The sequence below is a fragment of the Neomonachus schauinslandi genome, chromosome 1 (assembly GCF_002201575.2).
Source record: "Neomonachus schauinslandi chromosome 1, ASM220157v2, whole genome shotgun sequence".
In the NCBI taxonomy this organism is placed as follows: Eukaryota; Metazoa; Chordata; class Mammalia; order Carnivora; family Phocidae; genus Neomonachus; species Neomonachus schauinslandi.
Window position 1 is genome coordinate 68,913,013 of NC_058403.1, and position 16,044 is coordinate 68,929,056.

Consider the following 16,044-nt stretch of genomic DNA (forward strand, 5'->3'; position numbering starts at 1 on the left):
CAAAGATATTCAACTGTGTCCACTGTAGCACTATTTATAAGAATTAAAATAAAAATAATAAAGAAAGAAAAAAGGAAATGGAGAGGAAGAAAACAAATAAGCTCAATGAAAGACGTTAGGAGAATGATTAAGTAGTACCACAGATTACCCTATATGTTAAACCACTGGAATTTAATACTTAAAAAAAAAAAGAAGTATCATAGAATAGTATTCACCAAGTAAAATGTTTATGAGTTTCTAACAACATGAGAAAGTTTTTTAAGATCATTAAAACTTCAGGCTACCAAATTTTATATAGCCTATAAAGAATATGTACAGAACAAAACTACACAAAATAGTAACTATGGTTATCACTAAATGGGAAGAATTATGGATGGTTTTACTTCACCCCTTTACTGTTTCACATTTTCCAATTTTAATATTGTATTATTTTTACAAACAAAACAGTTTTTAAATGTTCAATTATATTGAATAGGTGGCATAATTCAGGCATAGAGCTATTTCTATCTATTATTAGGTATAGATTACATTTTTTAAAACTTTCCAACGTGACCATATGACCATTGCTCTTTGGGGATGTAGAACTGTTTCCTGTATGTACTTACTTCCCAAATTAAGTTACATATACCCAAAACTGGGCTGGGTGGCTGGGAGAACAGCATAAAACCAGACTGCATTCTAGAGCAAATTCAGTTGACTGTAAGAAGTAAAAACATTTTTAGTATCAACTCTCGTAAATGTTAAAACAAAAAAACTTGCTCCCTCCTGACACATTTCCATGTGGAGAACTTCTCCAGAGAGTTCCTGTCCTCCCCTCCCCATTCTTACCCTGACACCTTCCACAGCTGGGCATGAACGGTTCACCCTTTCTGAGCTCTTTCTCTTGGATCTGCCTCCTACCCAAAGAAGACATTCTTATCTGCTCTGACAGAGCAAAGATCTGAGTATTCCAAACTGCCTGTGACTAGGTAAATAAGTGTGCCTAATTCCAGGGTGGAGATAGCAAACCTTCTCTACCCTGTTAACTGCTGCGGCTTTCTTCAGTGAGCTTTCCCAGTCATAAAACTATTTCTACATCCATTAGGATGTCTATTATCAAAACCGAACAAAAGACAGAAAATAACAAGGGTTGGCAAGGATGTGGAGAAACTGGAACACATCTACACTGTTGGTGGGAATGTAAAATGGTACAGTTGCTGTGGAAAACAGCAATGGTGGTTCCTCAAAAAGTTAAGTGTCGAGAATTATTACATGATCCAACAATTCCACTTCTGCGTATAAGCAAAAGAATGAAAGCAGGGACTTGAACGGGTATTTGTTATACCAATGTTCACTGTGGCAGTGTTCATAATAGCCAGAAGATGGAACAACCCAAATGTACATCAACAGATGAATAGATAAACAAAATGTGGCAAATACATGCAATCAAATATTATTCAGTCTTAAAAAGGGAGGAAATTGACACATGCTGCAACATGGATGAAATTTGAGGACATTATGCTAAGTGAAATAAGCCAAACACAAAATGACAAATATTGTATTATTTCACTTATATGAGGTACCTAGAGTAGTCAAAATCAGAGGGACAGAAGACAGAATATTGGTTGCCAGGGGCTGAAGGCTGCGGTGGGGGACAGGGAGTTATTATTTAATGGGTACAGAGTTTTAGTTTGGAATGATGAAAAATTCTAAAGAATAGTAGTGACAGAGGCGCCTAGGTGGCTCAGTTGTGTTAAGCATCTGCCTTCGGCTCAGGTCATGATCTCAGTGTCCTAGGATCAAGCCCTGTGTCAGGCTCCCTGCTAAGCAGGGAGTCCCCTTCTCCCTCTCCTTCTGCCCCTCCTGCTCATGTGCTCTCTCACTCTCTCTCTCAAATAAATAAAATCTTAAAAAAAAATAGTAGTGATAGTTGCACAACTATATGAATGTACTTAGTGACACAGAACTGTACACCTAAAAAATAGATGGTAAATTTTACATGTATATTTTACCAGTTAAAAAAAAAAAACCCTGACAATTTAATTATGTCCTGTCTGATTCCTGTGTCCTCTTTATCAACTGGTCCTGAACTCAGGATATTATTTACTGACCTCTGGAAACAACAGATATAGAGCAGAATGTAAAATCGTCATGAATTTCGAAGATAATACAGAAAACTCTCATGAAAGCTGTACCAGCCATGGACTACTTTATTCTTTTTTTTTTTTTTATGTTACATTAATCACCATACATCATTAGTTTTTGATGTAGCGCTCCATGATTCATTGTTTGCGTATAACACCCAGTGCTCCATTCAATACGTGCCCTCTTTAATACCCATCACCAGGCCAACCCCTCCACCCACCCCCTTCCCCTCTAGAACCCTCAGTTTGTTTCTCAGAGTCCACAGTCTCTCATGGTTCATCTCCCCCTCCGATGTCCCCCCCCCTTCATTTTTCCCTTCTTACTTTCTTCTTTTTTTTTTCTAACGTATAATGTATTGTTTGTTTCAGAGGTACAGGTCTGTGATTCAACTCACAAACTAGATCCATCTAAGGTACCTACTATCAGGAAGAGGGGAACCTGGGTGGTTCACTTGGTTAAGCGTCTGACTCTTAATTTCAACTCAGGTCATGATCTCACAATCCTGAGATCATGACCTGAGTTGAAATCCAGAGTTGGGCTCCACACTCAGCAGGGAGTCTGCTTGAGATTCTCTCTCTCCCTCTCCTTCCCCCTCTCCCCAGCCCCACTCAGGCTTATGCGCACACATGTTCTCTCTCCCTCTCTCTCTCTCAAAAAAAAAGAGATTATTCAGCAAGAAAGTTTGAGAAGTATAGCTGTAAAATGTTTGCCTATAAAGGCCACCCCCCCCAAAAAAATCCTATACATAATCTGATTGTTACAGACAACTAAGAAATCCCTTATGCAGATAACAGGCCAGAGCTTCAGTGATGATGGGACAGGAAAATTTCTACATGGAAAAGTAGAAAGTCACCTCTAACACCTCAAGAAAGTTAGAAAGCTGTTTATTATAATGGAAAGAACAGGGCTTAGGGCCAGAGAGATACAGGTATGAACTCCAGTGTGACCTTGGGTAGGTAATGACATCTGGTCCTGAGTTTCCTCATCTGTAAATGGGGATAAGAATATCTGTTGCAGATTTACAATGAGGAAAGAAAAAAAGAGAATATATTTCAACCCATATATTTTTGAAGTGTATTCTTTTTTTTTAAAGATTTTATTTATTTATTTGAGAGAGAGAGAATGAGAGAGAGCAAGCTCATGAGAGGCGGGAGGGTCAGAGGGAGAAGCAGACTCCCTGCCGAGCAGGGAGCCCGATGCGGGACTCGATCCAGGGACTCCAGGATCATGACCTGAGCCGAAGGCAGTCGCTTAACCAACTGAGCCACCCAGGCGCCCCTGAAGTGTATTTCAATATGGTTAACGCTCAACAAATATTGGTTCTCTCCCACTGCAGGAAGTCAATTCCTCCATAGGCAAATTCCTTTGATCTAGGGTCATCTTCTAGATCTGGTCTTATCTTCTTAACCTGACATTTTCAGGTCAGAACAATGGGACCTAAAAAGCCCTAAGACTTCCACTTCTTTTATTTTAAGAAATAATTCCTGTTATTTTCCAGTAGGTACTTTGTCAAAATCGATGAAGGGTCTGAGATGTTACCCTACTTGCAAGCTAATAAGTTAGCCCAGTTTCATGGATGCTGGCAGAAGGCATGACACTCCTGAGTCAGAGACAAGAGACTTCAGTAGCCACAGCAATAGCCCCCATCACACAGGGCAACGCAAAGAGGACGAGAGACGCCTGCACATGCAGGAGGCTGTGGTACAGCTGAGGAACCTCGTGTACGGGGAACCCAGATCTTTTAGTGAACAGCAAGGCCGCCGGCCTGACCTCTGTAGCAAGGAGACCTTATGTTTATTATACTGGATGGTAAATAAACCTGACTTTTGCTTACAGGGAAGATATATCTTCCAAGACTGTTTGCTATATAAATTTTGGGGGAAAAAACAGCAAGGAACGAAAGAAGAATTGTCTCCCAACAAGCGTTACTGTGTATTACATTATCCAAGCCTGTCTTTCAGCCACCAGTTCCCCTCCTCAGACCCAAGGACTTCTCTCAATTTCTTGTGTACTTCTTCAGAGATATTCTATGCACCTACAAGTGCACATGTACACACACAAACACACACACTTTATTTTTTAAACAAATGTTTGCAATTACACACACAGTTCCGTACCTTGCTTTTCTTTTTTTTATGGCTTTTGATTTTTTTTTTTTTTGACTGAGAGAGTCCAAGCAGGGGGAGTGGTAGAGGGAGAGAGAGAGGCAAACTCTCCACTGAGTGGGGAGCCCGATGTGGGGCTCGATCCCAGGAACCGGGGTCATGACCAGAGCCAAAGGCAGACATGTTATTGACTGCCTAAGCCACCCATGCGGCCCTGTACTTTGCTTTTCTCAGTTTTCTTAGGGATGGTTTCATACTGACACATATGGCTGTAACTCATTCTTTTTTTTTTTTTTTTAGATTGTTTTTTTTTTTAAGATTTTTTTTTTTTATTTATTTATCTGAGAGAGAGAATGGGAGACAGAGAGCATGAGAGGGGAAGGGTGAGAGGGAGAAGCAGACTCCCTGCCGATCAGGGAGCCCGATGCGGGACTCGATCCCGGGACTCCAGGATCATGACCTGAGCTGAAGGCAGTCGCTTAACCAACTGAGCCACCCAGGCGCCCGGCTGTAACTCATTCTTAACATCTGCAGAGTCATCCATTTTATGGCAGTATCATATAGTTAACCAGTCCCCCTAGGAACAGAGTTTTGTTTCTAGGCTTTTATTATTACAAATAATGCTGCAACAGAGTCGTACATATCTTTGTATACATTTGCTAAAAGTGAAATTGCTAAGTATATGTGTTTTTAGTTTTTTTTTTTTTTTTTTTTTGAGAGAGAGAGAGAGAGAACAAGTGGGTGGAGGGAGAGAGAGCGAGAATCTTAAGCAGTCTCCATGCCCAGTGTGGAGCCCGACACGGAGCTTGATCGCACGACCCTGAGATCATGACCTGAGCTAAAATCAAGAGTTGGACACCTGACCGACTGAGACACCCAGGCACCCCTGTTTTTAGTTTTATAGATATAGATATCACCAACTTGCTCTCCAAAGAGGCTACAACCATCTTTTAATGTAGAACAAGGACCTATTTCCTCACACCAGCCGAAAGCAAAACTGTTTGCCAACAAAAATAGGGGGTAGCTCTTACCTAAAAACAGGACTTTCAGACATTACTTACTAGTAATGGCTTTTCAATACCCCTTATGTTCAAAATTAAGTTTCTAAAACTTAAGTGTGAGGTAATGTTATACTGTGGAATGAGCCCATAAAAGATATACAGTATCTAATTCTGATTTTCCCACTAACTACTGCCATGAGTGACCTTGGCCATATCAATCTCTCTCTCAGCCTCGGTTTTCTCATGTGTTAGATAACCCGTAACCTAAAATGTGTGTACATCATTCATGGCTTGAAACTCTAAAGATTTTCCTCAACAGAAAACTGTTATTTCAAAAGTAAAATTTACAAATAAAAGCAACATTATAATTAAAAATTTTTAAAGTAGAAACCTTTTCCTGGTACCGTATCTTACTCACATAGTGATATTTACTTATCCCTCATACACTTCCAAAAGGTCTTCACAATAGCCATTTCAGTAAGACCAAGACACCACAGACCAAGAGAATATCGAGCTACTAGAGGTCTCACTGCCACCCTCCCTATCTACATCTATTCTCTCATTCCATTTTGGCATGTCTCTCTCTCTGGTTTTAAACCATACTTAGTTCCCAAATACACTCAGAGTAACATTTTTGTCTGTGACAGAATAATCTAAGAAATGAGTATAAAGAAATGTATTCTTCCTTTGGACTAATTCTAAATTGAAAGTAAAAAGAAAAAACAGAAAAGCATTTTTCTTCCTTCATATTTGAATAAACAAAAAAGAAGGTGACAACCACACAAGATGCAACAAGCAATGTTTGCTTTCATACATTTATTACTGGACTAAAAGAGTTCATTCTTCTTTGGAAAATTTCACATTTATGATCCAAGTAATAACAAATTCAAACACTCAAGTTTTTTTCCCCCCTTAAAGTACCTATAAATATTAATTATTAAAAAAACAATGTAGGGGCGCCTGGGTGGCTCAGTCGTTAAGCGTCTGCCTTCGGCTCAGATCATGGTCCCAGGGTCCTGGGATCGAGCCCCACATCAGGCTTTCTGCTCAGCCGGAAGCCTGCTTCTCCCTCTCCCACTTCCCTGCTTGTGTTCCCTCTCTCGCTGTGTCTCTCTCTGTCAAATAAATAAATAAACTCCTAAAAAAATATATGCTTTTCATTTATGTTATAAATATGTGAAACATCTGCAAAACTGATAGAGAAGTTTTCTTTGTAGAACTGACGGTACGGGCTCAGGCAGCACTTTAAAAAGGCCTCTATCAAGGATAAGAAAGCTGTTTCGGAAGCAACTACTTACTGGTGGCATTTCATCTCACCATTTCTACCATTCTCATTCCCTCCCCCCCTTCTCCCTTTCCCCCATCTCTAGTCTTTGCTCTGTCTGTCCTTTTTCTTTCCCTATTTTCCCTCATTTCTTTTCTTTTTCTCTCCCTCCCATCCTTTTGACTAGGGTTTCCAGCTGTGGCCAGCAGCAACCACAGACTTCAGTTTCTCCCCTCCAGGGCCCTTCTGACCAACCTCAAGAACAGCAACGGAAGTAAATGGCAAGGCAGACAAAACTCAAGTATAGGGAGACACTGAGAGGGAAATTATGCTTTGTTACAGGACCTAATAAACCCAAAAGAGAATCCTTTCTTTCGCCACCAAACTAACTTGTTCTAAAACCCAGATGGTAATGCCAAAACAGTAATGTAACTATTTAATCAGGCAATTTGGTTTTAACTTAAACCTGAGTAAGTCTGGACACAAATCATTTTATTAAGCAAAAAAAAGTACAAGGGCAGATTCTCAGAGATGTTCCCTCTCTGCAAGATAGTATAATTTACATCAAGAATATTCTCCACTATTTTTAAAAGCAAAAACAGAAGAGTTTAAAAAGACATAATTTCCCACAGATCTATTTGATGGACAATTTCTTCTGGAACCTAAATTATGCAATTTATCCAAAAAGGACTAAAAAGACTAATTTGCATGTCCTAACATTAACCTGTTTGTATAGTTTTGATACAGTATAACTTCTATGTAAAATATCAACTCAAATGGACTGTATTTAGACCTACAGAGCAAAAATATAAAACACTAAGAAATCAGAGTATACTATAATAAACCAAATCTTTTTCCTCAAGGTTTGGTATAGTTCTCACTAGATTTTTGGAACAATATTTTATAGTTTTCAGTTACGTGCCTCTAAGTCGCCTTTCCCTTATTTTTACTAGCATCAGTAGCAAATTGCAGATGAGGAAAACAAAAACTAGGGTACAGAAATATACATTCAACTTTCCTTTAACCCCTTCAGAAAAAGCAAGCAAACATTCATGACTTCTTCAAATCAAACTCAAAATAAGTGGCCAAACCTTAAAGACAGTAAATGTTAGGTTATATTTAGGCAGATCTCCTTTCCCCATTTGCAAATAGGTACTTTTCCTTGTAACAGAGTATTCATAGTGCTAGATACCAGGTCTGAGCATAAAAATTATTTTTATACTATACGTTTGTAGACTTCTATCCATTTACTGAAACCCGTAACTATCTGCTAATGAGGAAGAGATCTGCCTGTCTGTTAATGGTGCTTGGCCAGCAAGGAGCCCAAAATAAGAAAAGCAGACCTGTTATGTACCCCAATTTGCTTTTCAGTTCCTCCTCTGGGTAGTTCTCTTCTGTCCATTTCAATAAACAAGTGGCATATTCGCAGATTTGTAAATTTTTCTAAAAGCTGACATGAAGAATATGAAAATAACGGAAAAAAGCACATTTTATAAACGTTAAACATTTATTATGAGGGATGCCTGGGTGGCTCAGATGGTTAAGCGTCTGCCTTCGGCTCAAGTCATGATTCCAGTCCCGCATCGGGCTCCCTGCTCAATGCAGAGCCTGCTTCTCCCTCTCCCTCTGCCATTCCCTCTGTTTGTGCTCTCCGGCTCTATCTCTCTGTCAAATAAATAAATAAAATCTTAAAAAAAAACACCAAAAGCTATTATTATGAAAAAGGAAGGAACAATCCAAAATTAAGAAATCTATTTTCCTTTTAAATGGTGAGCAAAGACCACAACATATGAATATAAATTACTCTGGAAAGAAGAAAATTTAAGGCTAATCTAATAAATTTACTTCTCAGCTTTGGTTTAAAAAGGGTCATCATGATATAGTTTGCAAATGCAGCTGAGGCTCTTCTTTTTTTTTTTTTTGAAAGATTTTATTTTTAAGTAATCTCTACACCCAGTGTGGGGCTTGAATTCACAACCCCAAGATCAAGAATGGCATGCTCTACAAAGTGAGCTAGCCAGGCACCCCTCTTCTCTTTCTGATTCTTTTTCAGATTCCTCCCAAATAAGCCTTGGGAGTCCTTACTTTTCACTGTTATGAATGTATACATTAATTTGGAACTAACACATGGTAGAGGCTATTTGCTGCATGAGTTAGAACACTAGTAAATGATGAAACCACCATGTTCTAAACTATTTATCAGTAATAATTCATTCCTTGGGGCACCTGGGTGGCTCAGTCAGTTAAGTAAGCATCTGATTCTTGATTTCAGCTCAGGTCATGGTCTCAGGGTCATGGGATCGAGCCCTGCGTGGGCTCCACATTCAGCATGGAGTTGCTTGAGAGTCTCTCTCTGCCCCTTCCCCACTTGCAAGCACATGCACTCTCTCTCAATAAAATCTTTTAAAAATAATAATTATTGGGCGTCTGGGTGGCTCAGTCGTTAAGCATCTGCCTTTGGCTCAGGTCATGATCCCAGGGTCCTGGGATCGAGTCCCACATCGGGCTCCCTTCTCGGCAGGAAGCCCGCTTCTCCCTCTCCCACTCCTCCTGCTTGTGTTCCTGCTCTCGCTATCTCTCTGTCAAATAAATAAATAAAATCTTTAAAAATAAAAATAATAATAATTATTATTATTAATGGACCACCTGGGTGGCTCAGTCGGTTAAGCATCTGCCTTCGCTCAGGTCATGATCCAGGGTCCTGGACTGAGCCCCGCATCGGGCTCTCTGCTCAGCAGGGAGTCTGCTTCTCCCTCCCCTTCTGCCCACCAACAGCTCGTGCTCGCTCTCTCTTGCTCTATCTCAAATAAATAAAATGTTTAAAAAATAATTATTATTACTCATTCCTTTAGAGAATTTATTTACCACTATGCAAATAACTACGTAGAAATAAAAGTTCTTCCACTTACTAGCTATGCAGCCCTGGCCAATTCATTGACTTCCGTTTTCTTCAACTGTAAAATGGGGATAACAATGTCCTACTTTCCTCTAAGAGCTGTTGTGAGGGTTAAATGTGACAACAGAAGTGAAAACATTCTGGATACTATAAAGGCAATTATCTACCTTCCTAATGCCCCACATCTCTAAGGTCTAGCTGGATATGCAACTTAAACATTCTGGCAACTTTAGCTCAACATACCTAAAACGAAATCCATCATTTGACTCCCCAAATCTGTTTCTCCTGTAGATTTCTCAAAGTTTCAAATCTGGATGACTGATGCCAATTTTTACTTCCTTCCTTCACTACAACCCTCCATCCAATCAATCACAAGGTCTGTCAACCTTCCTCTAACAGTTTCCTTCTTTTCCAGCCTACTAACACCTTCCCTGTATTATCTCATATGTAGGTCATTCCAACAGATCTCCTAGTTGCTCCTCTTATTCCCTGACAATCAATTTCAGTCCCAAACTCTTAGCTTTAGAAACAAATTTCCAACTGCCTACTTGTCAAATCTATCTTAACAGAAGATGACAATCTAGAGTCTAGTTATACTAACATCTGTAATAGGCACCTTCTTGCATGGCTCCCAATGATCCCCACCTGCTGGTTTTCACACCCTTGTGTAGGCTGACCTTTATCACTTACTTCTAACGTATAGTGAAAAGTGATGGGACTTCACTTCCATGTTTAAGTTACAAAAGACTGTGACTTCCATCTTTTTTTTTTTTGTAGTTTTTAATTTTATTATGTTATATTAGTCACCATACATCATTAGTTTTTGATGTTGTGATCCACGATCCATTGTTTTCGTATAACACCCAGTGCTCCATGCAGTACGTGCCTCCTTAATACCCATCACCGAGCTAACCAATCCCCCCTCCCCCCTCCCCTCTAAAACCCTGTTTGTTTCTCAGGTCCATAGTCTCTCATGGTTCATCTCTCCCTCCAATTCCCCCTGCCCATTTTTCCCTTCCTTCTCCTAATGTCCTCCATGTTATTCCTTATGTTCCACAAATAAGTGAAACCATATGATAATTGACTTTTCTCTGCTTGACTTATTTCATTTAGCATAATCTCCTCCAGTCCCATCCATGTTGATGTAAAAGTTGGGTATTCATCTTTTCTGATGGCTGAGTAATATTCCATTGTATATATGGACCACATCTTCTTTATCCATTCATCTGTTGAAGGGCATCTTGGCTCTTTCCACAGGTTGGCTATTGCGGACATTGCTGCTATGAACATTGGGGTGCATATGGCCCTTCTTTTCACTACATCTCTGTCTTTCGGGTAAATACCCAGTAGTGCAATTGCTGGGTCATAGGGTGCTCTATTTTTAAATTTTTGAGGAACCTCCACACTGTTTTCCGAAGTGGCTGTACCCACTTGCATTCCCACCAACGGTGTAAGAGGGTTGCCCTTTCTCCACAACCTCTCCAACATTTGTTGTTTCTTTCCCTGTCCATTTTGGCCATTCTAACTGGTGTAAGGTGGTATCTCAGTGTGGTTTTGATATGGATTTCCCTGATGGCTAATGATGATGAACATTTTTTCATGTGTCTGTTAGCCATTTGTATGTCTTCTTCAGAGAAGTGTCTGTTCATCTCTTCTGCCCACTTTTTGACTTATTTGTTTTTTGGGTGTTGAGTTTGAGAAGTTCTTTATAGATCTTGGATACCAGACCTTTATCTGTAGTGTCATTTGCAAATATCTTCTCCCATTCTGTGGGTTGCCTCTTTGTTTTGTTGACTGTTTCCTTTGCTGTGCAGAAGCTTTTTATCTTGATGAAGTCCCAAAAGTTCATTTTTGCTTTTGTTTCACTAGCTTTTGGAGATGTATCTTGAAAGAAGTTGCTGTGGCTGATGTCAAAGAGGTTACTGCCTATGTTCTCCTCTAGGATTTTTTTTTTTAAAGATTTTATTTATTTATTTGAGAGAGAGAGCACGTGAGAGGGGGGAGGGTTGGGAGGGTCAGAGGGAGAAGCAGACTCCCTGCCGAGCAGGGAGCCCGATGCGGGACTCGATCCCGGGACTCCAGGATCATGACCTGAGCCGAAGGCAGTCGCTTAACCAACTGAGCCACCCAAGCGCCCTCTCCTCTAGGATTTTGATGGATTCCTGTCTCACACTGAGGTCTTTCATCCACTTTGAGTTTATCTTTGTGAATGGTGTTAGAGAATGGTCGAGTTTCATTCTTCTGCATGTGGCTGTCCAATTTTCCCAGCACCACTTATTGAAGAGACTGTCTTTTTTCCATTGCATGTTTTTTCCTGCTTTGTCAAAGATTATTTGACCATAGAGTTGAGGGTCCATATCTGGAATCTCTATTCTGTTCCCTTGGTCTGTATGTCTGTTTTTGGGCCAGTACCATGCTGTCTTGGTGATGACTGATTTGTAATATAGCTTGAAATCGGGCAACATGATGCCCCCAGCTTTGTTTTTCTTTTTCAACATCTCCTTGGCGATTCGGGGTCTTTTCTGATTCCATACAAATTTTAGGATTGTTTGTTCCAGCACTTTGAAAAATGTCATTGGAATTTTGATTGGGATGGTGTTGAAGGTATAGATTGCTCTGGGTAGCATAGACATTTTAACAATGTTTATTCTTCTGATCCATGAGCATGGAATATTTTTCCATCTTTTTGTGTCTCCTTCAATTTCTTTCATGAGTGTTTTGTAGTTCCTCGAGTATAGATCCTTTACCTCTTTGGTTAGGTTTATTCCGAGGTATCTTATGGTTTTTGGTGCTCTTGTAAATGGAATCGTTTCTCTAATTTCTCTTTCTACAGTTGCGTTGTTAGTGTATAAGAAAGCAACTGATTTCTGTGCATTGATTTTGTATCCTGCCACATTACTGAATTGCTGGATGAGTTCTAGTAATTTGGGGGTGGAGTCTTTTGAGTTTTCCACATAAAGTATCATGTCATCTGCGAAAAGAGAGAGTTTGACTTCTTCTTTGCCAATTTGAATACCTTTTATTTCTTTTTGTTGTCTGATTGCTGTTGCTAGGACTTCTAATACTATGTTGAACAACAGTGGTGAGAGTGGGCACCCTTGACGTGTTCCTGATCTTAAGGGAAAGGCTCTCAGCTTTTCCCCATTGAGGATGATATTCGCTGTGGGTTTTTCATAGATGGATTTTATGAGCTTGAGGAATGTTCCCTCTATCCCTATACTCTGGAGAGTTTTAATCAGGAAAGGATGTTGTATTTTGTCAAATGCACTTTCTGCATCAATTGAGAGGACCATATGGTTCTTCTCCCTCTTCTTATTAATGTGTTCTATCACATTGATTGATTTGCAAATGTTGAACCACCCCTCCCAGGGATAAATCCCACTTGGTCGTGGTGGATGATCCTTTTAATGTATTGTTGGATCCTATTAGTTAGGATTTTGTTGAGGATTTTGGAATCCATATTCATCAGGGATATCGGTCTGAAATTCTCCTTTTTGATGGGGTCTTTGCCTGGTTTGGGGATTAAGGTAATGCTGGCCTCATAGAATGAGTTTGGAAGTTTTCCTTCTGTTTCTATTTTTTGAAACCGCTTCAGTAGAATAGGTATTATTTCTTCTTTGAATGTTTGGTAGAATTCCCCAGGGAATCCATCAGGCCCTGGACTCTTGTTTTTTGGGAGGTTTTTGATCACTGCTTCAATCTCGTTACTGGTTATTGGCCTATTCAGGTTGTCAATTTCTTCCTGTTTCAGTCTTGGCAGCTTATAGGTTTCCAGGAAGGCCTCCATTTCATCCAGATTGCTCAGTTTATTGGCATATAGTTGTTGATAATAATTTCTAATAATTGTTTCTATTTCCTTGCTGTTAGTCGTGATCTCCCCTTTCATTCATAATTTTATTAATTTGGGTCCTTTCTCTCTTCTTTTGGATAAGTCTGGCCAGTGGTTTATCGATCTTATTAATTCTTTCAAAGAACCAACTTCTAGTTTCATTGATCTGATCTACTGTGTTTCTGGTTTCTAATTCATTGATTTCTGCTCTAATTTTAATTATTTCTCTTCTGATGCATGGCTTAGGCGTCGTTTGTTGCTTTTTCTCTAGTTCTTTAAGGTGTAGAGTTAGTTGGTGAATTCGGGATTTTTCTATTTTTTTGAGTGAGGCTTGGATGGCTATGTATTTCCCCCTTAGGACCGCCTTTGCAGTATCTCATAGGTTTGGACCGATGTATTTTTGTTCTCATTGATTTCCATGAATCGTTTAAGTTCTTCTTTGATTTCCTGGTTGACCCAAACATTCTTGAGCAGAGTGGTCTTTAGCTTCCAAGTGTTTGAATTTCTGCCAAATTGTTTCTTGTGATTGAGTTCCAGTTTTAGAGCATTGTGGTCTGAGAATATGCAGGGAATAATCTCAATCTTTTGGTATCGGTTGAGACCTGATTTGTGACCCAGTATATGGTCTATTCTGGAGAAAGTTCCATGTGCGCTCGAGAAGAATGAGTATTCTGTTGTTTTAGGGTGGAATGTTCTGTAAATATCTATGAGGACCATCTGGTCCAGTGTATCATTCAAAGCTCTTGTTTCCTTGTTGATTTTCTGCTTAGATGATCTGTCCATTGCTGAGAGTGGAGTATTGAGGTCTCCTACAATTAACGTATTGTTACCAATATGACTCTTTATTTTGGTTAACAGTTGGCTTATGTATATGGCTGCTCCCATGTTGGGGGCATAGATATTTACAATTGTTAGATCTTCTTGTTGGACAGACCCTTTAAGAATGATATAGTGTCTTTCTGTGTCTCTTATTACAGACTTTAGTTTAAAATCTAATTTGTCTGATGTAAGAATTGCTACCCCAGCTTTCTTTTGAGGTCCGCTGGCATGGAAGATAGATCTGCATCCCTTCACTTTCAGTCTGGATGTATCTTTAGGTTCAAAATGAGTCTCTTGTAGACAGCATATGGATGGGTCCTGTCTTTTTATCCAATATGCAACCCTGTGCCGGTTTATGGGAGCGTGTAGGCCATTCACGTTGAGAGTGATTATTGAAAGATATGAATTGTCATCATGTTGCCTGTGAAGAGGTTGTTTTTATAGATTGTCCCTGTAAATTTCTGTTGTAGATCACTCTTGGGGTCTTTCTCCTTTTATAGAACCCCTCTTAATATTTCTTGCAGGGCCGGCTTAGTGGTCACATATTCTTTCAACTTCTGCCGGTCATGGAAGCTCTGCATCTCTCCTTCCATTCTAAATGAAAGCCTTGCCGGATAAAGTATTCTTGGCTGCATGTTCTTCTCATTTAGTACCCTGAATATGTCTTGCCAGGCCTTTCTGGCTTGCCAGGTCTCTGTGGATAGGTCTGACGTTATTCTGATGTTCCTCCCTCTGTACATAAGGAATCTCTTCCCCCTAACTGCCCTTAAGATGGTTTCCTTGGTTCTAAGATTTGCAAGTTTTACTATTACATGCTGGAGTGTTGGCCTGTTTTCCTTGATCTTAGGAGGGGTCCTCTCTGCCTCTAGGACTCGAATGTTTGTTTCATTCCCCAGATTAGGGAAGTTCTCAACTACGATTTGCTCAAATACATCTTCTAGCCCTCTCTCTCTCTCCACTCCCTCCGGGATTCCAATTATTCTGACACTGGAACGCCTCATGGTGTCACTTATTTCTCTGATTCTATTTTCATGGATTCTGAGTTGTTTTTCCCTGGCCTCCTCTTTTCCCTTTTTATCTATTATACTGTCTTCCAGATCGCTTATTCTCTCTTCTGTCTCAGTTACCCTAGCTGTTAGATTATCTAGATTGGATTGGATCTCATTGATAGCATTTTTAAGTTCTGCCAATTCACCTTTTATTTCTGCCCTTAGAGACTCTATGTTGCCATTAATTGATTTCTCCATTCTAGCCATTGTCCTCACAATTGCTAGCCTGAATTCCATCTGCGACATCTTGGTTATATCTGCATCCATTTGTAAATCACCAGCATAAGTCATAATCTCTGAGTCTTTTCTGTTCTGGGGGCTCCTCCTCCTAGTCATTCTGTTGATGGGTGTTTGAGGGAATGTATAGAGTCCAAACTATTGACCAGAACCCAAGCAAGATGCACCTGTTTTCTTGGGACCTGAGGGTTGCTGGCCTCTTGTTTTCCCAGCCTGTCTTCTGTGGGAGGGGCCTGCCGCGCTGTTACTTAGGCAACCCTGTTTGGGCAGAGTTGCCCTGCGCCCCTGTAGCAGGGGATGGGCTCAGTGGGAATCAGTCTTTGGGGTTTTGTTCTCTGGCGCCTTTCCCTGGCAGCTTTCCGCGTCTCTTCCGCGAGTCAGAGCAGAAGAGACCGTTTCCAACCCTCCGCCTCAGAGCAGAGAGACCGCAGTCTGTTCTTCAGTGAGCTCTCCAGGCCACACTGTCTCCATTTCTGTCTGTGCTGCTATAAACTGCAGCGGCCTGGGTTGTGCGCCCCTCTGCAGCGCTCCCAGTCCTGCCTCCAGGTTGGGGCACCTCTCTGCCCTTTGTGCTTCTAAAACCACCAGCCGCCCCCAATTCGCACGCGCGCGACTCTGCCGCTTGGGGTTTCCACCCCCGGGGGTTGCAGTTCACCGGCACGACCCTGGCGCACCAGGTTTCCGTCTCGGAGGCTGCAGTTCGCGTGCGCGCGACCGTCG

General features: G+C 40.6%; 1 protein-coding gene across 1 annotated transcript in view; it reads right to left on the minus strand.

The window, feature by feature from the left end:
- The window catches only part of OSBPL11 (oxysterol binding protein like 11), a 99,526-nt gene that overhangs the window by 76,479 nt on the left and 7,003 nt on the right, over nucleotides 1–16,044 (minus strand). The gene's annotated exons all lie outside the window — the stretch shown is intronic.